The sequence below is a fragment of the Melospiza georgiana genome, chromosome Z (assembly GCF_028018845.1).
Source record: "Melospiza georgiana isolate bMelGeo1 chromosome Z, bMelGeo1.pri, whole genome shotgun sequence".
In the NCBI taxonomy this organism is placed as follows: domain Eukaryota; kingdom Metazoa; phylum Chordata; class Aves; order Passeriformes; family Passerellidae; genus Melospiza; species Melospiza georgiana.
Window position 1 is genome coordinate 71,121,398 of NC_080465.1, and position 26,718 is coordinate 71,148,115.

The following is a 26,718-nucleotide window of genomic DNA, read 5'->3' on the forward strand; positions in this document are numbered from 1 at the left end:
CTGTTTGTAGATCACTGACTGAGATTTTGGGTTCTTGCTGTGTCTTGTAGAATATCTATAAAAGGCAAGATGAGAACATAGGTGTGTGTGTATGTAATAAAAATATCTAAAGAGCAGAGGGACGGCGGAAACATCCACATACTGTGACACAAGCAAATAGAGAGGGTAAGAGACTCTTTTTCTGTGTGCTGTCTGGAAAGATAACTTAGGGCTTGTGAGAAAGGAATTCCTTGAACTAGTCCGGTCTTAATGCAGTCAATGGAAAAGAAGTTCTTATCAATTCTGTGTTTAAAAAGAAATTACTTAAAAAGGAAACAAACCAGCAATATTCCATCTTTTTGTTTTTTTTTTTTTAATTGGAATTCAAGAGAATCTGGTCTATGTTTATATTCTGGTGGCCACAATGGATAATGGTATTTTTCTCTGTTAATGAAGTGTAGTGCCCATGAATACGTCAGTAATTTTCAGAGGAAAAGGGTTGGACTAGCCTATAAATGCTTGTTTTCTGGTCAAATTCTTGACCAACACTATTAAATAAAATACAGTTTTGGTTTTATCACAAGTATTTTAGTTCAACCATAGAGTGCTGGTTACTTTTCAGAATGAATGCCTATTACTATTGATCTTTGATAGCTTTCTTCATTCATAATTTTTTTGAGAGAGATATGCAGATCTCTGGTGATCAATATAATAAAAGTTTTATGGTAGTTTGGAATCTTTGGGAAATTTCTTGTTTTCTTTTGTTGTTTTGGACTGCATCTGCTACTTTTATCAGAGGTGAACAAAATTCATAAAATTACAAAAGAATTTACTTTTAGCATTTCCCCAAATATAGTTAATTTAATTAATTTCAAATAATTACAATCAATTGTTTAATCAAACTGAAAAAGATGTGAACAAATCGATAGAGGTGGGAAAAATTTGAAAATGAAATGTCAAGTGAAAAATTAATCTCAGTGGAAACTTGTCCAACTCAATAAATAATTTCAGAGGTTTTGAAAACAAAATAGAGATTTCTGTAAGTGCATTTCATATTTGTTGTTATTTTTAAATCACTTTTCTACATTTAATAGAAAAGAAGCAAAACACATGAAAGCAAGGGATAACATCTTGTTTCAAGTAAAATATTATCTAGCTCTTTATTAGGTGAACTGAAGGATGAGTTGTTCACTTCATGGCATAGACTGACTTCATGCCATGCTGATGTACAGCTCTGCCACAGTGGCAAGAAAAAAAACCCATCAGGAATCAAAACAATTTGGCAAAGATTTCTGAAGTTAGTTAATATTGGCCTTACCTTATTTTGTTTTCAATTGCGCTGTCCAACCTTTAGAGATCTATCAGTGGGATTCTCCTTTCATTTATGTCTATCCAAAAATATTGTCATTGGTATTAGGTTTCCATTAACTCAATCTTTAAGGATAAACAAACTTATATTAATAAGAGGTTCAAAAGTGAGGCAACACATCTATTAAAAAATAATTAAAGATTAAAAATTGGAGGAAGACCTGATTTTAAGGAAGTCTAAACATATGCTATACATTTAGCTCTAATGTATGTTGCAATTAAACTATAAACTGCTTTAAAGTAGATTAATTTAGCAGAAAATGAGACTTGAGTAGATACACTATAGTGTCTTACAGTTTCCAAAGCAATTAATCAAATATTTCTACCATCTGACTGCATTGCTTACCTTGTGGAATCACATCACAAACTAACTTCTTCCCTGATCTACAGTTCTTATCCTGGCATTTTAAGGCTTTGATAATTTAATAATCTCAAAAACTTCCAGTTTGTTCACACACTTACATTAAAATTGCTGATAATTTGACTTCCACAGTGAATTTCACAATTTTAAAAAACATCATGGTGGTTGTTGGAGGTTTTTAGTGGTTTTTGTTCATTTCTGCATTGGTTTTGTTGCTGCCGCTTTTTTCTAATTTGTCTGAATATACTGCCTAAACTAACTCCTATCAGATAATTCCACAAGACCCACTTCCTTGAACTTGCAAGAAATAAGCTGTAACTTGTATAAACTAGGAGGAGAACACATAGATCTGTAGCTGTAATGTATACAACAGTAATTATAGGTTGGGCTGGTAGCAATCTTTTATGAAAGCTAACTGACATTTTTTGTTAAGAATCTATCATTGGTTGCTTATAACTTTTTCAGGCTTTTACTCACATTTCAGACTGAATGTGTGCCTCAGCTGAGCATTTGGCGGCATGTTTTTGTATGTAATTCTTCCATTCAGACAGAAGAAAACTTCTCTCTTTCAAATTAAGAAAGATATTCATCAACCTCTGCTTTGAATAGCCCTGCCACCTCTTTACTATGGTATTTGCAGCTTGGCAGAGCACTTATAGCTATTCCCATGGAGTTCCACCCACACATAGCCAAGTTACACTTTGAGTTACTTCACTTGGAATTTGCTGCAAGACTTCAGAAGAGTTCAGCACCTTAATCTCGAGTCTGGTGGAGATGGCCTCATGCTGGCCAGCCTGTACACGTCACTCTGAAAACACAGCTGTGCACGCTGTGCAGTAGCCAAGGCACAAAACCTCTCTCAGCACAGTCAGTCCCAGCTGCTCCTGGGCCAGCTCTGCTCCAGTCTGTCCTGCACCCCAGCTGTGCAGACGGGGCTGGGGCAGGAGGAACCTGGCAGGAATGCAGTGGAGACAAGCACTGACCCAGGGAAAGGACTGGGGGCTGGAGTGCTGACTTGCGGGGGGCAGATGGGCAGGGGGAATGGAGCACTGATCAGGGAGTGGGGCTTGGGATATGTACGCACACAGCACAACATCATGGACAGGGAACTGACAGGAAATGGAGATGGAAAATGCCTAGCAAGACAGAAAAAGAGAAGATTTAGACTGCAGTTCCTTATGAAAGTTAGGAAACCAAGGTGTGCTGTGTCCTTTAATCCACATGTCCTTCCCATTCTTGCCTCCCTTCCCCTTCTTGCATTTGGTATGTTGTCCAATTTCTTGCTGTGGTAAGTGACACTAAGCTGCCTCAGTACACCATACCCAGCAGAAATTATGCAGTCTTTTCCACTTAGTTTGTCTTAAGCAACATTAGGAGACTAAAGTGACCATTCAAGGGCTCCAGCAAGTGCCAATTCTAACACAGAGTGCATTGGAGGGGGACGCAGCCCACACCACAGAAAGGAGAAGGATAAAGCACCATCACTGAGAGAGTCTCCCTTTTTGAGGCAATTTAATTTGATTTGGGCTGAAAGTCAAGGAAGAGAAATGTGACAAGATTCACTATGGAAGCAAGATGGATTTTAATGGAACAAAAGAGTAGTGATAAGGTCTGAGAATGGGTTTGACTTGTACAAAGGAATGTTGCTGGTAATGGTGAAGTGAATGGTAAGCCAGGAGGGTGAATTTATTTCCTTTTAGTTTTTATCTCTGCATGCTTAGGGACTACAAGTCTAAACATGGATAAAATGGAAAGGGGAGAACAAAAGATAACCCCATTTATTCTGTAGTAGACAGGGCAGGTAAGGGGAATGGGACTGAAATTAAGATAACATAGGTCTTTAGAACTGTAGCTTCCACAAAGGGTGGATGCAATATAGATTGATATTTGGAAGACCTGTGAGTGTCAATACCTGGCAGATGCTGCACAGCAGTGTTGACACCCTTTAGCATAGCAAAGTGTGGAGAAAGCAGGAGGAGATGTGAAAAAGAGCACATAAAAGAACACTTCTGTCCCAGTTCTCTGCATTCCACTGCTCATCTGTGGGCTAGTATCTCTGTATCTGGCCAAATAGCAATTGATCCTGGTGCTTCTCACGGTCTTAATAAGGAACAACTTACTCCTTTGGCACAGTTGCTATGCTGTTAGCTTTAGAGTCTTCTTCTCATGGTTTAGAAAAACATAAAAGAACAAATTTTAAAAGACATAATTAAAAAAAAAGGAAGAATGAAGAGAACAAAAAGGGCAAATCTCAAGATGAAAGCTGGGATCTTTGTTTTGGTTGGTTGGTTGGTTGGTGTTTCTCATTTGCTTTTCAGGGAAAGCCTAGAAAATATAATGCAAACTTCAGAGAAATTGCCTAGAATATGTAAGCTTGAACTCAACAACTCTATTGTATCTGTAAGGTGGCATGTCCCATTCGTTCTTTATGAATGTCATAAAACTTAAATTAACAAGAACAAACAACTCAGATATTGTCCTAATAAATGTTAGAGAAAAGCAAGGAAAGCAAAAATTCTTTTTGTCAGTCAGGAGTTCAATAGTATGTAGTAAATTTCTATAGCTAAGTCTAAGGGAGCAACACTGCCATTTGAATGAGCATAAAAATTTCTTTAATATGTAAACAATGCATTGTCATGCTTGTATGTGACACATTTATTGCAAATAAAATTGTAACCATTGATATTGTTAAAAGGAAGGAAAAACGCCAAGGTTGTCATATCAGTGACGGTGTTGAGGGGTTGTTGGCTTAGCATTATTCCCACACACAAAGCATTGTTTTGCAGTTTAGGCATTAACTGAGACCCTGGTGATTTGGGATCATGTCTTAGCGAAGTTGCAGGCTTTATATGGGACTAGAGTTAACTCACATGGACTCACTGGCCTTAGTTCTTATCTAATTTCTCATTTTAGAGCATAAACTCAAGACAAGAACTCCTATGATGCCTGTATGCACTGCCATAGGACTGGGAGGCACCTGTGGTCAGAGAGAAAGGTTTGAATGGTCTTGAGACTGGAGTAACAGAATGATAGTATGAAGTGTAAGGTAATGTACGTCTAGATAATTGAAAACATTCCTAGGAGCTTAGCACTTTGAAAAGCTGTTTCCAGCAGATGAAAAAGAATTTAATGTGCTACTCTAACAGATGTGGTGAGTCAAGAATTAGAGGCATGGCTGCAATAGAATTGTACAAAATAGTCGGGGTTTTTGCTTAATGTCAACTAATTTCTGTATATGCAATGCAAAATATATTGGGTTTTAGCCATAGCTCTTTTGCACACTTACAAGTTATTTCTTATGTGTTGCTGGCTGTGATGCCAAAATGTTATTGGCACATTTATCAATGTTTCCACTCATTCCTCTTTAAGTTTATACTGCATTTGCATGTATAGGATTTTGTTTGCATGTGTTTCTCTGTGTTTCTATAGAAAGTATATAGCAATGCGTATGTGTGAGATGCTGATTCACTTCCATAGTGGATTAGATTTTACTTTTCACAAGCAGATTCTGTTTTGCTGTTTCAGGTTTATACTCACGTTTTCTGTGTCCCCATCCTTTGTTTACTTGACAACTTCCGTATTTTAGTTTCTTACAAAATGCAGTATCCCAGTTGGTTCACTTCCTCTGTAGGAAGTACTAAAGTTTGGTGAGGGGCACTTTGCTACCCTCTTTACAGACTAGATGGGGAATTTGGACGTCAAAATATTAATTTTATAAGCACAAGGAATGCTTTCTACTCTAGCTTTGGACTCAAATAACACATTGTCACTGTTCATTAGAAACACTAATAAAGATATGTTCTAGAAAGTAATGGAACAATTACATTGCAGAGGAGAATGCAGAAATTATGAGATACTTGTCAGTCATTGATCTTTTTTTAACAAATATACACATTTGTGCAATCAATGCACAAATCAAATAGGCAGAACTGTCTAGGTAAAGGGGTTATTTTGCTTATATTACTTCAGCTTCATATTAATCTTACACAGAAAGAAGGTAAAGTCACTGGTATGTCTGTTACATGTTTAGCCAAACCTCCCTCAGTAATTAACTTCAAACTCTGGGTTTAATCTTCATGTTTTATATCCCTCTTTTTCACTTTGCAATGTTGTTAAAGACAAGTACTTTCGTTACCATAGCAGCCACAGAAATGTGATACTGTAAATATGACACATCTTTCAAAGTACACAGAGCCATGGGAACTGAGCTGTGGAGTCTTTGGGGGCAGCAAATGTTTGCAGTAGAAGCAATTCAAATACATCATTCAAACAAACGGTAGAAGTCTCACACTAAGTGATGCAAGACAAAGACTGAGGGTCTGTGCTGCTGTAGGATCCTTCAGATATGTCCTATAATTGCTTGTGGCCTGGAAATTTTAGGGATGCTAGTCAGGAGATGGAACACTATGATCCCCTTGCAATGGAAAATATTTTTCTGAACCTACTGGGCTTTGTGACTATATTCTTTTACCTTTCTAAAACTTCCCATAATCTTCTGTTTCCAACCACTATGCTCTTTAATTTATTTTTATTAAACACCTCTGATTTGGACACTGTGTAGTACATTACCATCTCAACTTTATTGCAATAACTATGTAGATGAAGAGAGCAAGTATTTTAGAAGTTCCTGCAGAAAAATGTCAGAGTGTAAGCCATGTGTTTGGGGACTGTTCAGACCTTTTTACTTAGGATTAAATTAAAATTCTTCCTCTTTAATTATAGCTGTTCTTCCATTTTATGTTCAGTTTGTAAACACCCAGAAGTTAAGAGGAGTAGTGTGTAGGTATCCAGATATTGAACATCAATAGCCACATAACTGAGGAGCCAGCTACGGTTTGTTGGTAATTCCAAGCAAGGATTGTTGGTACAAACATGCTGTGAGAAAGAACAGGATGTGGCTGCAGAAGGAGACATACACAGTAGGGGCAGCACTCTTTGGAACAACTGTCTTTGTTGTGGCTCCTGGGAATAAGCACAACACAGAACAGCACAGCAGGAATGAGGCCAGGAAGTGGGCATGGGCTGTAGGGGGGATCAAGACCACCCAGGACCCCCAAAACCTCCAACTCACTTCCAGAAAGGTCTGAAAGAATGAATAACACCTGAGAACTGATTTGCATAGAAAGAAGAAATGCATCTCCAAAGTGGGGAAAACTTACCTGTAAAAAGATACTCCCAGCAATTCAAGTGCATGCGGACACTGGACACCCCATCAGGTGGATTGATGCAGGAACCAGGACTGTGAACTTTTTTTCTCTCTCTTACTGACTAATTAATCCCTCTCTTTTCCTTTTGCCGATTTACGCCACACTGTCTGTCAAATTCTTTCCTCTAGCAGTGGCCATAAATGAAAGCCAGGAGAATGGAAAGAGCAGGAAAAGGTTACCTGTGCTGTCACTCAGTTGTTTTCACCTCACACTTGATGTGTTCTATTGATAAACAAAGTGGGGTTTTTTTCCTCAGAAATGTGTCCAGAGTGTAAAGAAAGACCTGTGGTCTAAAGGGATGTCATATGTGTTCATACACTAAAACAGGGGAAAAATTCTAAATAATAGAGGACGAACTTCAATTGTACTTTTTCAGTCAGTAAATGCACACTAGAGCTACCTTTACAAACAATTAAAGTTACCTACCAGAGTGAATATCTGGTCTGACTGAATCAACTGATTTCACAGGAACTGTGATTCATCCTCAAAAAAGCTATTTTCTTCCTTTATAGATAAATTGCATAAACTGTCTCCTTTCATTGCCAGCCTTATCATCTGCTGTTTTGCAAGGCCTTTTGAACCATGTAGCTTAGAAATGTAACACTGCAGCATCCCAGTTACCTGTAAATAAATCTTACATCTATTATTTAATCCTTTTAACCTTCTGAAGGTGGATTAGGGAGTGTCCATCCTCCAGGGATTGCCTGCATTGATGCTGAGAAGGGGAACAGGAGCCCTGCAGGGTCACTCTGAGGACAGAAACATGACCAGCACACTGGAACTAGTGCTGCTACTGTGATCCTCCTGAATTAAACTTCAAATGAGCCCTGCTATTCTCTTTAATTACTGTTGACTAGAAATAGCTACTGGTTGTTCTCATGTCTGAAGAAGAACATGATCTTTTTTATCAGGACCTGCTTGACAGCAGATATGTGATTTTACCCTTTTTCAGGCAATAACTAAATGTCTACTTAAAAAAAATCAGTTGAGCATACAGTAACTGCTTTCACATTTAAACCAAATGCAAATTAGAGACCACCCAAATTAGAGACCACCAAAACAAAGGAGAAAGCATAAGCCTTCAGTTATTTGCAAGATGCAGCATTGCTAGAGTACTTCCGAGTGACTCACCATGAAAGAGAGAGCACTACCCTGAGAAAGGAAGCACTTTGAAATGAAGAAGAAAAGACAGTACAATCCCTCACAAAAAAAATGTGAACACTGCATTGTGCAGATTGATGCATGATAAAAGTTTCACTGGTCTAAATTGAAAAGAAAAGGCATTATACCCTATCCAAAAGAATTTAAGTGACACCACTAAAATCAAGTTGTCTGGATGTTATCTACAGTTTTTGCTATTGATTCTTCACAAACTTTTTTTAAAAATTGCAAATTATACCTTTGCTTATTCTCATAGTAACTGATAGAGTGGCACAAACTTCCTATACTTTTTTGCCAGTCTTGACCAGTTGTGTATGTACATCTGTGCCTGCAGCTGTCTGTATGTTACATATTTGTTATTAATAAATTTACCTCCCATTTCTATTAAAACTTCATGAAATCTTATTTTTCAATGGTTAGACATTTTCACCACTCTAATTGTCGTGGGCTGGAATTTTTTTGTAGGAGTATCAGCTTGACTGTTGCTAAAATGACACTAGAAGCAGCTATCTTTTCCTCACATAGCATTACAAAAACTCAAAATCTTTTTGGGTCAGGAATATGCCTGTTTGAGCAGGATATTCAGTGTGAAAAACACTGTGAACTTGTGAAAGCCAAGGTTGCAGAGGGGATTTCCTAAATTTTTCAATGCTTGAATTTTGCAACATCAGTGAAGTTTCCGTAAAAAGCTGTTTTGTGAATACCAAACCATCTAACCAACTGGTTTGTTGTTTAGGTATTGTCTCTAAGCACTTAAAGCCTCTTGTCCTCAAGAATACAGAATATGCTCTCAGATAGTAAACAGGGCTCTATCTTGGTCTTGTACCTGTGGAATTGCACTCATGTACCTCCCCTTACATGTGCTTTTGCACTTTCATTTTGTGAGAGGGTAAATTTTTACTATCTGCTGTTGACAGCAGAAAGAGTAGCAGTTTATACAGCATTTGAAAAATCTCAAATTCTTCCATAGCACCAGGTTGGATGTCTGTTAACCAACTTTCAAAATGTGGTAGCAGTGGAGATCAGAGAACCTTGGTTTCTTATCAGGACAATAAATGAGTAACAGTTTAAAAAAATAATGAAAATTTCATCAAAACAGTTTGCAAATCCATCTCAGTTTCTAAGATTGGCATTTTAAGGAGGAAAGAATTTAGTCTGAGTGGGCAAAACCCAGTATAAATTCTGTACTAATTTCCTTGCTGACTTTATGAAATATGAACCAGTTCTGACAATAGTATTTCAAAGGAGTAATTAATCTGTTTCTTTTCACTAATTCTTTCCATGCGTCCCATATGTAATGTATCAAGCAATGCTTGTGTCACTGTCAGTCCAGCAGTTTAGTAAATTAAAGTAATTCAGCTCTCATGATAAAGATTTCCCTCTCACTCTCTTGAGGAAAAAAACAGTAGCTAACACGAGTAATGATTCCTAAAAAGAAATGTAGTGTATTTTCCACTCTGAGATACAATAGGGCTTTCAACCTTAAGATGTGTTCTGCTTTGCAGAGGAGATCTGCTTTACCACCTGTTTCGTTGAGGTTATTTTAATACTATGAATTTTCCCCATTTTTCACTTCTGTTTTAGTTGCTCAGACTTAACTGTAAAATAAGGTCTTGGAGAGTCATCAGGAAAGCAGCACTCTTATTTTTTCAGGGTTATTTCAGGAGCGCTTTCTGTGTGAGAGAGGTTATTTAAGCCAGCTAGCTGGAATTTTTTGTCATTATTGCATAGGAGAGAGGAATATAAAGCAAAGCAAGCTAGAAAGAAGAACATTTTTTTGCTTGGCTGATGTGTTCCCTTAAAAGGGAACTGAAGAAGCATTAATTAAAAACAATTTAGGAACACTGTTTGTATATGTATACTGCATTTTTCTTGTGCTGAAGAATGTGACAGTTCTGAGCTGGAGTTGATGACAAATGTATGACTGGTATATAGTATGATATATTCATTACAGTAATGAAAGTTTGAACACAATTTGCCTTCTACAATGTTTTTCCAAAATAACAGATTGAAACCACAGGAATGTGCCTAAAGTTTGGGAATTTAGTGAATAGGCACATAGAAAAATCATGCTGTCAGCAGATAGCAGTCACATGCAGGTACAGAAAAAAACCAATCTCTTTCTTTTTCTCTTTTTCTGTTCTTGTTCTTGACTATTATCACATTTATTTTCAGTGTTTTTTTGGTTTTTTTGTTAATAGTCTATCTAGGTTATGTTTTCATGGAACCTGTGGTTCCATTAGACTTTCCACTAGAGTGTATCTAAGTGTTCCTTGAAGGGCAGTGCCTCACACTGGTTGCCTTATCCAGCACACCCTGTGGTTTATCAGCGCTGATCCGACTAGACAGATTACGTCACTTGTTCTGCGGTATACATTCTGTTTATATAATCCAGTCTGAGTCTTTGCTTCTTTTGTAAGGGCAAGCCTGTCTTGGCTCACATTCAGCGTGTGATTTACCCCCAGTTCCTCCTTAGCCAGCTCTCCTGTCTATGGTATTTGTGTAGTTGGTAGATTACCCCTGCTTTCTATGGTTATTTTATGCATGCCTGCTGGGCTTCATTCAGATCATGGCATCACTCAGTACTGCCCTCCTTTTTGACAGCTTAACATAAGTAAGGCCACTATAGGTATGGGTTTCCAACAAATTATACACTCTTACTATGTTGAGAGAGTCAAAAAAAGCTCCTGTAAGCTGTTGATGAGGATGTTTTATTGGACAGTTTTCAAAAGCCTCTACAGTGTCTGAAAACATTGAATTACCTGCTGCATCCTCAGCTGCAAGTCCTGTTACTTTATAGAAAATACTTAACATGATTTCACTGAATCATAGAATGTCTTGAGTTGGAGGGGATCCATAAGTGTCATTGTTAGTGGGATTTTCTCAGTCATTGGACACTTTCTCCTTCTTTCCATCCCTCCAAATAAAGTTATATGTTGTATTTTCCCTCTGTAGAGGCTTCGTATCTCTGTTTTTTTTCACAAGTACTCAGAGGACTGCTTATGCCCTGAGGTTGTATCAGGCATTATGCTAAGAAAATTTTGATGGTGGGTCAAACCAATATGGAAGCTACTTTGAGTTGTTTTCACATATAACATATTTAAAAATTGCCTAGCTTGTTCTTCCTTTATAAACTCAAGCTGTATATTTTAGCACTCAATGAAATGTGTTAGCTTTGTGTTCTCAGGTGATCTCTCTAGTGGTTTCTGAAGCCCTGTAGCTTTGCCTGTCTCCTGTTATTCTTGTTGTACTATTCTTGGTGTATTATTCTTGCTTTGCTTATTGTTACTAATGTAATTATTACTTATATATTTCTTCTTTGTTCCTCTTTGTCTTCCTTGCTAATTACAGCTCTCTGTGCCTTGGCCTGAGTTTTGTGTCTTCTGAAAAATACTTGTCCCCAGCAGTCTAACCTAATTTCCACTTTCTCTGTGCTCTCTTCCTGTGTTTGGGGCTAATAACAAGCTCATGACTTCGCCAGGCCGGTCTCTTTCTACGCTTTCCATCCTTCCTCTGCATTGGGCCAGTTTGTACTTGTGCCTCAATACCATTTCTTTGAGGAATTGCCAGGTCTCTTTAAATCCTTTCCCCCAAGAACTTGCCTGCCATAAATTCTTAACTAATGTCTCCCTGAGTTTACTGGAATCTACCTTCCTGAAGTTTATTGTTTTTATTTTGCCTTCCTCTCCTTGGTTTCACCACTCTTCACTGCTGTTCTCATAACAGATTTCTCTGTGGTGAGTAGTCATGACACTCTAAGGAAGCAGTGGAAGCTTTAGAAGTACACAAAAATCACATTCAGAACCCAAGGTTTATCCAAGAACCCTCTCCATGCTCTTACAGCTCTGCATAGTCCCTTCAGTTTCATCTGCTGAGACCGAGTGGGAAAGTTTTTAATACATCTTTGTAGTGTCTTTTATTTCTGTTTACAAGGTTACAGCCAGCACCGTGTGACAAGCCAGCTCTCCATGGATGACTGCAAACAATAGTTTGAAAACTACTGATAGAGAGTGCAGGAGTTGCTCTATTGGAGCAGGTCCTTGGTCCATGCAAAACAACATAGGAAAAAAACCCTTAATGATTTAGAATGCAAAGCATGCATGTGAAGATTACTCAGGATAAAGTTCAAGAAAGAATTACAGGGAGACCATAATTGCAGAGAGTATTCAAAGATTGACTCAGTCCTTAAAATTCAAGCACTTCATTTTCCAGTCTAATCCAAGTTTTATAACCAAAAGAAAATTGACATTCCCACTGAGCACTTAATGTTATTAGAATAGGCAGGGTTTTTTTTTTTTTTCCTCAGCTTTCAAACTTTTCTTTGAATTAGCTTTGTTTCATTTTCTCCTCAAGCATGTGAATTCTCTGAAAATCCTTTCCTTCTCAAAGAAGTCTCCTGCATCAAGCCATCTGTTTTTTAAAAGTTAATCCATTTTTTCCAAGCTCAAGTTAGAATTTCAGAAAAACTTTTGATTGTGTCTCTCCTGGTTAACCAGTCCTTCCTCTCTTTTAACTCTGCATTCACCTTTCTTTCCTCTGAAGAAAACACCACATATATTAGGTGACAGAATAAACCTATTTCTTCAATATCCAGTGCTTTTAAATATTGAGTATTTTGTACAAGAGGATGCACATACAACAGTGATCTTTTAAAAGAAACCTTTAAATATACATGACATATGTCACCAGGATTGCATAAGTCTTAGTCTTTTTCTTAGAGATTAATTTCCTAAATTCTCTAGTCCCTTTGCAATGACAATCTCTTCTCGAAAACTCTTTTATTCATTTGCATGCAGAAAAAAAGCCTGATCAAATTTCTTTTCAGTGTACTGTAAATTTCCACTGCAGCAGAATTAAGTGTTTGACATGCATGTTGGGGAAGTCGGTGCTGATTTCTTTAAGACATGAACCTAACATTTTAGCAGCAACTCTTCAACTTGTTCTATAACAATAATAAGTAGTGAAGTGATTAAGCAAGAGAGCTGCGTTAATGTATGCACAAAGTGTAAAGATGAAAAGGAAATTTAATAGCACTGGGCAAAAACAATATTACTAGATATTATCAGCCAAAAGTATATAAAAAACCATGCAAACATACATAGTGAGTGTTTGACAAACTGGGATTGTCCAATATAGGATAGTCCTGTAAATGTCATGCTATGTCATGCATGGATGTATAGCACTATCAAACATCTCATAACTACTGGTGAAATAAATCTGAAAAAAACCTTACAGGTTAAAAAAAAGTGTTTTAATCTAATTTTTCTAATGAGGGTACATTAGGATAGAGAAGTCATTACTTTGTAGAATGCTGCATTCTGTTTAAGGGGGAGGTTGTGATTTTGGGGTTGGTGAGCAGCCTGTTTGTACTCTTGTGAAAATCAAGATCTGTGGTTCAGACCTTTCTTTAGAAAAGACCCCAGTTTGCCTCATATGAGGCAGCAGGCCACAACTCTGTGTGGGCTGAGTAACTCCACATCCAGTGTAGACATGCCTGTGCTCTTCTTGTGTGGAACAGTTCTGCAGAAACTCTTCCACAGTGTCTTACAACAACCTTCAGGACAGAGGTCTTGGCTCTGCTGGCTGAGGTGTGCTCAGCAGAAGTTCCTCTTCAAAACTTGGAATAAAAACTGTATTTCTGCCAGCTCAAGTTTTTAAAGAGGAGCAAATGCTTCAATCCTGTTGATAGATCAAGGAGCTGTGAGGCCAGTGACCACGCAGGCCACACTTCAGGGAAAAATGGGAAAGAAATACCTACACTCTGGTTATTAAAGGATTTTCAGGTACCAGGGGGAAGGATGGGACGAGAGGCAGAGTTACATCCCTGCCAGAGATGCTGGGCTGACTCTTTGGAATAGGAAAGGGTTCATTGAGTGCTGGGCTAAGTGAAGCCTGGTTTCCTGTATGCACTGGTTGAGTAAAGCTCAACCAGTTTAACTTAGACATGCTGAGGTGATGATTTCAGCCCAGCCCTTATCAGAGCTCTGAAAAATGAGAGAAAAATACCAGGAATGTCTGTTCTGTGGTTCAGGGCTCAACTGAAATTCATAATGTGTGAGGTTCTAGAGAACCCAAGCAGAGGAGAACCCTTGGGTTACAAAGACTTGTAAAAAAGAGATCTCATCAGAGCCTTCTTTCCTCATGAAATCGAGCAAAAAGCTTTGGAGCAGCTCTTGACTGGGTCCTTCTATAGAGAGCCTCACCTCATTCTTCTGAGGAGGACAGAACACTGTGCAGCTTCAACTGCGCAAAGATGCCATGTTTCTGAGCTCCACAGGGAAGAGGTGAAAGAGAGGGAAAAGAATCTTCTAAAAAAGAAGGAGTAAGGTCCATAGAGATGTAATTCAGGCTTTAAGTCATTTAAGCTCCACCAAAAGAGATAGTTACAGGAAACAAACAAATGTAAGGACAGCTCTGGTAAATGCAATTTTCCTTCCTCAGCAGCATATTCCTTGTGTCCTTCAACCTCCAATTAAGCCAGGTTTGAAAATAACTCCTTTAATTGCTCCATACATGTACAACAAGTAGGGATCAATGCTCTCTCAGCTGGTCACCAAGCAGTGGGGGTAAGAAGCAGAAAGTACTGGTTGTCATTTTCTGCTTTCCTGACACAGATTATGAGAGGACATTTGATTTGTTTGAATTGTTTTTCCTTTTCTTATTTTTTCTGGTAAAGGACCAAATTGAGGTGACATCTGTTTTTCCTTGGCCTAGGGCTTAGTGCTTCTGTCTGTCTGTCATCTTCAGCAGCAAGTCAAAGTAGCCTCCAATGGTAGCACTTCCAAAAAGTCACAGAATGTACTTAAATGAGAGGCAAAATAATTGGATATGTGAATCTGAGAAGAGGGCTGGAGGTTTCTGAAGACAATACTTGGCAGGGTAATGGATTGGGCAGTTTTTAAGTGAAGACTCTACCTATAGCTGGTTAAAGTATCTTCAAGAAAACAGAAACTCAGTCTGGTTTTTTTTGGAATTCTGAAGATGTCTGACTCAGATTCCCCATTCCTGATTCTAATGGAGATAATGCATCAGGGCCCTAAACTCTGGCTAACTTTTTAACTCAGTAATGTGAATACATAGGTGTATGAAGTTGGCAGGCTCTGTCAAGAAAGTAGATAGTGTAATGAACATCCAAATTTGCATACTAAAATTAATCAACCATTTCCCTTTGATTGCAATTCTGATCTGGTTTTGGGTTTTGTTTTGGTTTGGTTTTTTGGTTTTTTTTTTTTTTTGTTTTTGGGGGGGGTTGTTTGTGTTTTTGGGTGTTTTGTTTTATTTTGTTTCTACTTTTAACCATTAGATTAATTCATGTTCACAGAAGAATTGACATACCATGGAGCTAAAAACACAGGCAGAAACAACCCTACCAAGATTCTCCAGTCAGGTGTCTGCCTGATTCAATACACTTACCAACTAATCCATAAACTCATCTAAATGGTTTTATCCAGTGGGGAACCTGGGCAAGACACAGGCCTGCAATGAAGGCCACATGTTTATTAGCAAGAACCAGGTTATACAGCGAGGAAAAAACTGTGGTGACTGTAGCACTTCAGCATTTTAGGTATCAGAATAATTTGTGTTTCTGGGGAGATGCTGTGCTCTGGGTTAGCACTGAATCTATGGAGACAAACATAACACCTGGAGAGAGCAACTCCTGGTCTCCTGTGCCTCCAATCCCTGTTGGAAATCAGTGAATGAGACCATCTGTGTAGTTTAAGCTGAGTTTCAGACTGGAACAGACAAGTTTTCAAGCAGTTACAAACAGCTGATAACCGAAGTAGAGGATACAATCCTCACTTCTCCACATTAGCTTTTTAAATAGAGCATATGAAATTCTAGATATTATGTACCAAAGGCTCTAAAATAATATCTCTGTTCCTGTTGCGTGAAAAATACAGCATAAATGAAAATATTGGTTTTTTTAAAACAAATTAGGAGGTCTATGGATTCTTTTGACATCCAGATACTTCACATTTTAATTCCAAGGAAACTCTTTTGAGCTTATGTTTGCAAATATATTTTTATCACTTTCTGGCTTTAAAAATATTTTCTTTATTTCAAAAAGTAAAAATCTATCATTAAAACTGCAGCAAGGTAGTAAAAATCTGCAAAAAACGATCAAAACTGCAGCTTCTTGTCAGGTATATATTAGTACAAAATTAAATAATCCATACTTAAAACAACTTACATGTTTTTGTCTTGTAACAAAAAAATTATAAATAATTTCTCATTGTTTTGGGCAAGCAATAATACTCACCAGCAGCAAAAACTTATGTTACTGTCAATGCATGTAAATTGAGAAGAGAGCTCATTTTAGAAAACTTGGAAAAGTCATTTCTGTGGAAGAAAGATACCGGTTTGTTATCTTGACAATTCAGTCAGTCTTTTCAAAATGAAGCACTGAGGTCAGGAACGATTGTTTATTTTATGTTCTGTCATGCGAGAAACTTGCCTGAAATTGGAGGACTGCGTCGTGGTTTTCATTTAGCGGCACATAAGCACCACCTTCTGGGGATAGCCAGTACTTCCCAATGGTTTACAGGACTAGAGCAGATCCCATTTGTTTATTACTGAAAGGATGTATTTGAACTTTTGCTGCTCGATGATATTGTCAGGTTTTGCTGTATAGCAAGATAAAAAGTTTAATTTAATTGATATTGTTAATAATAATCTTCATAATTATTATGCTTACCCAATAATTATTGTTACTGTTGTTACTTACATTACCTCAAAGAATAACAATAACTTTAATGCAAATAAATCTGATTCATGGACCAGAAGTTCACAGAATGATTTTTCCTTTTGGTAAATAATCTAATAGTAGAATAGTAGAATCTAAATTATCTAATAGTAGAAAACAAATGACATTAGATATCATCAGCTAAGCCCAAGGGGATGTTAAGATATCATTGGTCTGTATGATAAACAAACCACAAACTCAATCATCCTCTTACTGGCAGACTACTTAAGAGACATTTAAAGTGCTGTTTATAAGCAATCAGGATATTTCAGAAGAAGGTAGTTGATGGATACCAGAGTTTGATATCCCAGTAAAAATGGGAAATAGCACATGAGGCTGTGGGCCCAAAAGTCTTTGAAATGGGGAAAGAGGATAATAGCTTGTATTTTCTAGAGAATAAGAACATAGTGTTAGTGGAAAACTGCCTGGAAGATTGTACAAGGAACAAAATAACAAGTTGAAAAATGTTTTCCTCTTCATACATGTGAGCAGAAGAATACACCATCTGTCAACGGCAGAAAAGGCCTAACAGAAATGTGAAAATAAAGCTTGTAGTTTTCCTGTGCAATTGATCTTGGCATCTCAGGAAAAAAAAATAAAATATATCAGTGGCAGTGAAGCACAGCCTCTGTGAAGCCTTGAACAAAGTGTGGCTTCAGGGCAATGCCCAGGTTACACAATAATTCTGGTGCTCTGAACTTGACACCAGCCAGGGGTTAGAGGGGATGGAATGAATGGGCTTTTTAACCCCTTTTGTTGCTCCATCCCAGGAAAGGGGAAAAATTACTGTTTTGTTATATTTCTCCCTCTGTAGCTCTGTGTGCAGATGGAAATTTCTTATGGCAGAAAGCTGCACTGATCTCCTGAGTTTTCTAGATTATAAGGGAAGAGTTTTAATGCTCTTTCTGTGCTGCCAAATACCCAACAGAGCAAAGAGGAAATAGGCCATATTAGACATGAGGACTATCAGTGTAATAAAGGCAGGCCCATGTGTTTCTGGGATACACTTCCTGAGAAATATCTGGCTCACTCAGGGCAAGATAAAATAATAAACAATATTAATCACTAATGTCATAAAAGTGCTGTGCTTTGCATGGTGTGTCTTTGAACTATGAGGAAGGAGAGAAACACTGGCAAGACAAAACAGACTTCAGGAACTTCAGCAAAGAACTGCACAACAGGGAGTAGTTTTTAAAGGCACCAGCCATGAAAGAACTGGGCAACTTGTCAGACTGCTTCAAGATTATATTGTTAGACAGCATTTTTATTACAAAGCCTTTGGTTTGTTTTTTTTTTTTTTTAACTTGCTCACAAAAAGCAGATGTTTTAAATTATTTGGTGTTGTTTATTCTGTTAATATTTTGCAGGTGGTAATAATTCTTCGGCCTTTGAAAACCAACATATCAGAAGAAGTAGAAAACCCTCCTTTTCCAAGAGTCCCACTAGGAAAACATGGGAGAAAGCCTCTAGATCAATTCAGAGTGTGATTGAATCAGTCACTGGAATTCTCTGCAGTTATCATGTTATGGTTTATTCACATACAAGATAGGAGGGTCCCAGTATAGAGGAATTTTTAGGGTGAATTAAATGGTAGAATTGTGGAAGAGTGGTGGTTGGAAGGCGCCTCCAGAGAATGCCCAGTCCAACCTGCCTGCTCAGAGCAGGCTCAGCAATGGCAGGCAGCCCAGGACTGGGTCCTTCCATGTTTTGAATACTGACAGGAATGGAGACCCTGTAACTTCTCCTGAGCAACCTGATTTTCTGTTCAATCACTTATGCATTCATCACTTATGCATTTAGAAAGAGATTCTGCTGTTTAGATAGTGTTTCCTGTATTTTGGTTTCTTCCCATTGCCTCTTGTCCTGTCACTGGGCACCATTGAGCAGGCTCCATCTTCTTTAGTCTGCCAGCCCCATGCCCCTGATATTTATACACATTGATAACAACCCCCTGAGTTTTCTCCACTCCAGGCTGGACAGTCCCAGCTCTCTCAGCTCCTCCTTGTATGCAGGCAGTCCCACCCAATTGTCTTCACGGCCTCTCAGTGGACTCACAACAGTGCTGATGCCAATACCCAGCCCTGAGGTCAAGGGACTGGCTTCCAGCTGGATTTGTGCCACTGAAGACATTATTTTGAGGCTGAAGTCCAGCCAGCTTTCCATCCACCTCTCTGTCCACTTACCTGGTCTGTATTTCATCAGTTTGTCTATCAGGATGCCTCAAGAGACTGTGCCAAAAGCAGAACGGAAATTGATATAAACACCATTCACTACTTTCTTGCTGTCACCAAGCCATCCGGCTGTTTAGTGAACAGGGAAATGTGCAAAGTACTCAAACATATGAGGGACAGCTGTAGCCACAGCACACGCTGATTTGACTGCAAGGCTATACTGTTTGACTGCCATTCTTTTCTAGAGAGGTGTAAAACATGTAATTTGAGGATGTGTGATCATATCAGAAATTGAGAACATCAGTGCTACTGAATTGAGAACATCAGTGCTACCTTGAATAATCACCATGATGAAGACACAATCAGATCCTAAGGGATTTAAGCACATTTTATAATTGTTTTGGTAAATCAGATAGGTACTTGCATCCTTTTAAAAACTGAGTCTGAGGGGTAAGCTTTAAAGGCGTTTTTGCAATAACTGATTTTAATTTTCTAAAATGTGTAAAAGTCTAATCCAAAGTAATTGTATTTGTTATCTTCAGACATATCCACTAGATATTACTCTTTCTCACCAACACAAGTAGTGCTTCTAATATACCCTAGCTTCAGCTACTCTGCTGCTTCTGGCCTTTTGATAAACAGGTCAGCAGGAACTAGAATCTTTAAATGCACATCTATTAAGAGTTGCATTAAAAAAAAATTAAAATTAAAATTAAAATTTTGTTTCTGGGAAGCACTTAATTTTTTCTGGTTGTTAACTGCATCTTTTATTACAAGTATTTTCCATGATCTTAGTTGTATTTGTTATAGTAGGAGATAGTAATAAAAAACCTCAGTTCAGAAGAAGATGCTGTAAAGGATTTAATGCCTCACAATCAAGGTGAAAAGAGCAATGTGTCTGAGTTTCCAGACACCAGCAAGTCATAAAAAATTCTTTGTTCTTGTCTCAATTCCAAGAACACTGAAATGTCATTTTTAGCTAAATGTAACTGATATCAGCAATGTTGCTTTTCAAAATAATTTCATGTCTTTTCTTCTGACGTCAGAAATATGTGAAATCTAATGTTGTCTTCTGACCTGTCATCAGCTCAGAAAAGTTTTTATAATTTACTAGTAGCATTCACCATTAAAACATATTTCTTACTTTTTGCTGCATCTCTGCCATAATTTTCTTAATCTGACCAATACTTAAGTGACAAGAAGAGAGGTTTAAATCTCAGTAGAAGCTGAAAGCTTAACATGTTACTCCAGAAAAAGTTTACTAAACTCTAGGTGAGCTGCAGGTACAGGGTTTTCTTAAGAAATCTGAGCAGAAGCCAGCTCAGATGGCAAAAGCAGTGCAGTGTGGCACCATAGGGTGCAGCACTTCCAAGGGCAGCCACCTGCATGAGCCATGGAGTAGCAGCACCTGGGATCTTCCCTGTACCTCCTGCTGTATTTCCTCACTGTGACAATTTAGTCCTTGCCATATGGCTAACTAAGATTGCTGCCAATTCTGTTAGAGAAATATGCTCCCCTATTTTATCCCATTAAAAGAAATCAGGCCGAGCAGATTGACATCATTTCCAATTTAGATATTCTGGCTAATTTCCTTGGAAATTTGCTTGCAGCAGGGAGATAATGTGGTCTGTTTTTATCCATATGCCTGACTGTATGCCTTGGGTGTGATTGTTGCATATTTTAAATTTCTGACAGGCCAAATTATAGGCATCCTGTGTCTAAAATTCTCTTCTTCACATATGGATGGAAGTCCATATAAAAGACAAATAACATCAGGGACACATGATACCACACAAGAAATACGACTGCATCACTTGTGACCATTTTGATTTCAACCCCAGAAGTATGATCCTTTGTTCATGGCAGCTTCACGATTCCATACTGTGTTGGAATTTTGTATACTTTTTGTTTTAAACCTCACTTCAATTACAGTAGTTTTCTATTTCTTAGCCTTCCTTTAAAGTGTGAGGTGGCCAACCAGATTTCCTTAGTGTTGTCCCTGATTTAACAATACTAAGAATAGATGAGGGTCAGACTTTTCATCCTCAGTGAGGAGTTCATTTGTAATTTTGACATTGTTTTCAGTAGCCATCAGTGGCTTCAAGAAATCCAGTTCAATGAAACTGAAAGTCATTTGGATTGAACTTAGTAAAAGTTGTTTAAATTCCTACCCGTGGACCTTTTGTTAGATAACAGGCATAAGGCGTCTATCCAAAGTATCTGTCTTCTTTTGCTGCTATTGGCTTAAAAATCTATGCATAATACTTTGAAAAGCCTTTCAATCCACTCTAGGCTTGCCTTGATCCTAGCAGCCAGGTCTGTTAGCCCCACTGGACTGGGTATTTCTGCTTAGCTTGGCTTGTAATTCTGGTGTGTCGATCAAAACTTCATAAGTTGTTGCTACTGACACAAATCTGGTATAAAACATTTTTTACCAGCTCCTTTTAATGTATTAGGCACCTTTGTGCAGCACAGGGTATCATTGCTGCCCACAAGTATGTTCCACAGAGGAATGACTTCACCCACTAAACACATACTTGGAGTGTTACCCACTCAATATTACTTGACATCCTGGATTATTGCATTAGTTATCACACACTATCTTCTACGACCAAACTGGATTTTTATCAAAAGGATATTATGTAGCTGTAGACTTGGCTTCTCTGCATTTTTGCAGAATAATGTATTCTCTCTAGTTTGCAACAGTAATGATGGTTGGGACTGTGCCCCTCACCTCACTTCAGCCCAGGTGGAAGGACTGTGCTGGAAGATGAAAGCTCTGTGGCAAAGTAGGCTTGAAACCTGAGAATCCCCTCTCAATTCAATATTCTAAGTCTACCAGCTGTTGTAAAGTGGAGTTACACCTGCAGTTACTTTTTCCATTAAAAAGGTGTCTGGAAGATCTGGTATTCTTGGCCTGACTTCTGGCAATTGTCAGAATTAATCTGACAAGTATGGCAGCTTATTTCATCTGTGTGTAAGGATACAGGGTGAATTTTGATTTTGAAAAATCTCTATTGGGAATATTTTTACCTAATTAATGTTTTTAAAGGTAGATGTAAAATTAGTTACAACACATTTGGGCCAGATTCAAATGTTCCTGTGAAACAGTTTCTGAGCTCTGTGTGGCTTCAGAAGGACAACCACTACATTCCATAAAAATGAAAATTTCACAAAACAGCAAAACAAATCAAGATAGGAAGCGTCTGAAACAATAATGAAATTTTACATTTTTCTTTGTATTGTCACCTAAAAATGCTTGATCAGCATAAAAAGGAATTAGTAATTCACACAGTGCATAGTAAAGTATACAGAAATAATTACCTTGATATTATAGGTCAGCCCAAAAGTCCATCTAGGCCAAAATCCTGTCCTTGCCAATGACCAAAAGTAGCTGCTCCGGGGAAGAGTTTGCAAGCAATACAGGAACATATGGGTGTTTTCTTTGATCTGCCCCTTCCTACCCTGAGGCAATATGTGACTTGTGAATGGAATTTATAAATGTGGGGTTTCTGTTTGGAAGCTTTTACTTACAGGTATTTTGTTCCATTATTTTGCCTAATTGATTTTTAGTTTACATTTATAGTGTTTATATTCAGAAAACCCTGTGACAGTTTCATCATTTAATTATTTGCTGTGTGGAATGCTGTCCTGTCTAAACCACCCCTGGCACGGCTCTGAACCATTCCCATGCATTCTGTCACTGGGCAACAAGGAGAAGAGCTCAGCATGTCCCTGTCCCCTCCCTCAGGAAGCTGCAGAGAGCAATGAGGTCACCCCTCAGCCTCCCTTTCTTCAACCTGACAACACCAAGTCTCGCCTGCTCCTCACAGGACATTCCTTTCAGGCTTTGTTGCCCTCCTCAGGATGCATTCAAGGACTTTCACATCAGCACTTCACACAGGCCCCAGGCGAGGCCGCCCCGAGGCTAAGCCCAGCAGGCCCATCCCCTCCCTGGGCCGGCTGTGCCCTGCTGGGAGCTCTGGGATGGGCTCTGGCTGTGCCCTGCTGGGAGCTCTGGGATGGGCTCTGGCTGTGCCCTGCTGGGTGCCCTGGGATGGGCTCTGGCTGTGCCCTGCTCAGAGCTCTGGGATGGGCTCTGGCTGTGCCCTGCCGGGAGCTCTGGATGGGCTCTGGCTGTGCCCTGCTGGGAGCTCTGGGATGGGCTCTGGCTGTGCCCTGCTCAGAGCTCTGGGATGGGCTCTGGCTGTGCCCTGCTCAGAGCTCTGGGATGGGCTCTGGCTGTGCCCTGCTCAGAGCTCTGGGATGGGCTCTGGCTGTGCCCTGCTCAGAGCTCTGGGATGGGCTCTGGCTGTGCCCTGCTCAGAGCTCTGGGATGGGCTCTGGCTGTGCCCTGCTGGGAGCTCTGGGATGGGCTCTGGCTGTGCCCTGCTCAGAGCTCTGGGATGGGCTCTGGCTGTGCCCTGCTCGCTGCTCTGGGATGGGCTCTGGCTGTGCCCTGCTCAGAGCTCTGGGATGGGCTCTGGCTGTGCCCTGCTGGGAGCTCTGGGATGGGCTCTGGCTGTGCCCTGCTGGGAGCTCTGGGATGGGCTCTGGCTGTGCCCTGCTCAGAGCTCTGGGATGGGCTCTGGCTGTGCCCTGCTCGCTGCTCTGGGATGGGCTCTGGCTGTGCCCTGCTCGCTGCTCTGGGATGGACTTTGCCCTCGGGACCTACCCTGAGCCCAGCACCAGCCAGGCCCACACCCTCTCTGCAGGGTGAGCAGACACAGCCAGATGTAGGCCCATTCACTACAGCACTTCGAGCCCTGCTGTCCACCACTTTTTTTATAAATGTCTCAGTTTCACAGATTTGACGTATTAGTGTCAGGTTATTGTTAAGTGTGGTGTTGTGTGTTTAATGTAAGAAACACACATTTGTCATGCTGTGACATCCCTAAGTTTTGTCTAATCCCAGAGTTTTCCTTCTAGTATGGTTCTACTGCAGGTACTTGTGGGAGACTCAATGACAGAAAGTTAACACTCTGCTTGGGCATCCTTTGGCTAAGTATTTCCTGAGTGAGAGCTTCATCACTGCTCATAGGATTAACTGCATTTTGTCTCTTTTCTCTCCCTTAAAATACTGACTACCACAACACTTTATGGCAAGAAATGCCTGTGTTTCGTTTTAAAACTATTTTACTGAAAGATTATCTGTTCTTCTGATGGGTAATTTCATTGTTGCCCTCTAGCGTTCAAAGTGAGATAAATATTTAACAAGCATTTTCTTAAAATAGGTAATACAGATAGCCCTGACAGAGAGGGTGTCTTACTGGACCTGTCAGTCACCAACCCATGTGAGTTAATTAATCAGTGACATTATTGGAGGCAGTCTGGGCTGCAGTGATCATGCACTGGTGAAGTTCACAGTCCTGAAGGACGTGATTCAGGAGAAAATTGAAGTGAGTACACTAAATTTTAAGAAAGCAAACTTCAAGCTGTTCAAGGACTTTGCCAGTGGTGCCCCCTGGGAAATTGTCTTTAGAGACAAGGGGGGTGGAACAGACCTGGCAGATCTTTGAGGGTGTGTTCCATGGAGAACCAGAGCTCCTGTTCCCCCATCAGGAAAGGACTGATAGGCTATGTAAACTAAAGGGCAAGAAGAACAGGCAGTGAAATCAGGGGTGGGTATCTTGGGAAGAGTATGAGGACACTACCCAGTTGTGTAGGAATGGGCTCAGGATGGACAAGGATTGACTGTACCTGAACTTCTCTCTTTGAACAAAGAATCAAAGGAAAGGTAAAAGAAAATGTGAAAGAAAATTTGCCTGATGAGTACAGCTGGAAAATTGGTAACAGTGGATAAGGAGAAGGCTGAGGTATTCAACAACCTCTTTTCCCAGACCTCTTGTCTGGATGGAGCTCCATCCAGGAACTGGGAGAGCCAAATCTATCCCATCGTAAGAGAAGATCAGGTTCAAGACCCTGAACGTATGTGAGTCTACAGGACCTGACATGCGTCCCAGAGTCCTGACTGATGTAGTTCCCAGGGTGCTCTCCACCATTTTTTGAAGAGTCATGGCAGTCAGGTAAAGTCCCAGGTGACAGGGAAAGAGGAAATGTACCCATCTTCAAAAGGGGAAAAAAGGAGGGCCCCAGAAAATTACCTGTCAGCCTCACCTCTGTGCCTGGGAAGATCATGGAACAGAATCTCCTGGAGATTTTGCTGAGGCACTTGGAGGACACAGAGATGATTTGGGACAACCAGCACAGCTTCACCAAGGGTAAGTCCTGCCTGACCAGCCCAGTGACCTCCTGTGATGGAATGGCCACATCAGCAGACAAGGGAAGGACTACAGATGTCATTTATCTGGACTTCTGGAAAGCCTTTGACATGATCCCCCACAACATCCTGCTCTTTAAATTGGAGAGAGCTGGATTTGATGGATTGACTGTTCAATGGACAGGGAATTAGTTGGATGGCCATATCCAGAGTGTTGAAGGGCTCAGAGTCCTGAAGGATATCTATGCCAAGTGGTGTCCCTCAGGGGTCTGTATTGGGACCACAGTTATTTAACTGTTACCTTAATGACACAGATAAGTACTGAGTGCATCCTCAGCAAGTTTGCAGATGACACCAAGCTGAGGTGGTTTGACACACCTGAAGGACAGGATGCCATCCAGAGGGACCTGGAGAAGCTGAAGGAATGGGCCTATGGGAATCTGATGAGGTTTAACAAGGCCAAGTGCTGGTGCTGCCCCTGGGCTGGGACAGCCCCTGGTGCCAGCCCAGGCTGGGCATGAGCAGCCCCAGGGCAGCCGTGCCCAGAAGGGCTCGGGGGTGCTGTGGGTGAGAGGCTGCACATGGCCCAGCCATGGCACTCCCAGCCCAGAGAGCCAAACGTGTCCTGGGCTGCACCCAGAGCCCCGTGGGCAGCAGGGCAGGGAGGGGATTCTGCCCCTCTGCTCTGCTCTGCTGAGACCCACCTGGAGCCCTGCATCCAGCCCTGGGCTCCCAGCACAGGAACCACAGGGACCTGCTGGAGCCAGCACAGAGCAGAGACAAGATTATCAGAGCACCTCTCCAATGAGGGAATGCTAAAGGAGTTGGGGTTGATCAGCCTTAACAAGAGAAGGCTACAGGCACACCCTATTGTGGCCTTTCAGTTTTTTGAAGGGGCCTACAAGAAAGATGGGGACAGATCTCTTAGCCTTGTTTGTTGCAAAGGACACAGGGTAATGGCTTTAGATTAAAATAGGGTAGATTGAGACTAGATGTAAGGAAGAACTTTTTTACAGTGAGGGTAGTGAGACACTGGAATAGGTATCCTGAAAATGTGGTGGATGCCCCATCTCTGGAAACATTCAAAGCCAAGTAGGACTGGGCTCTGATCTAATTGAATATGTCTGTGCTCATTAGGTCATTTATTAGCTAGGTATGACCTACAGAAAACCCCTCCCCCCTGTCCACCAAGTCATTGTTTATCTGGGCATAAACACACCTAGCCTCTTCAAGATTTTCAGATCAAACCCAAAAAAGTCTATATTTCTGATCACCTGTCATTTACTATAGACAAAATATTTTAATTATCTTTGGGGGGCTAGTTAGGATTTTTTTTTTAAGGTATATGTTTAAATATTTGTTCCAAGTGATGGGCATGATTTGAGGGTTCCTCATGAGATCTAAATTTTCATCTAGTCACAAGATCACAGAATCATAGAATGGTTTAGGCTGGAGAGGGTCTTTGAAGATCATCTAGATCCAACCACCCTGACATGGGCAGGGACATA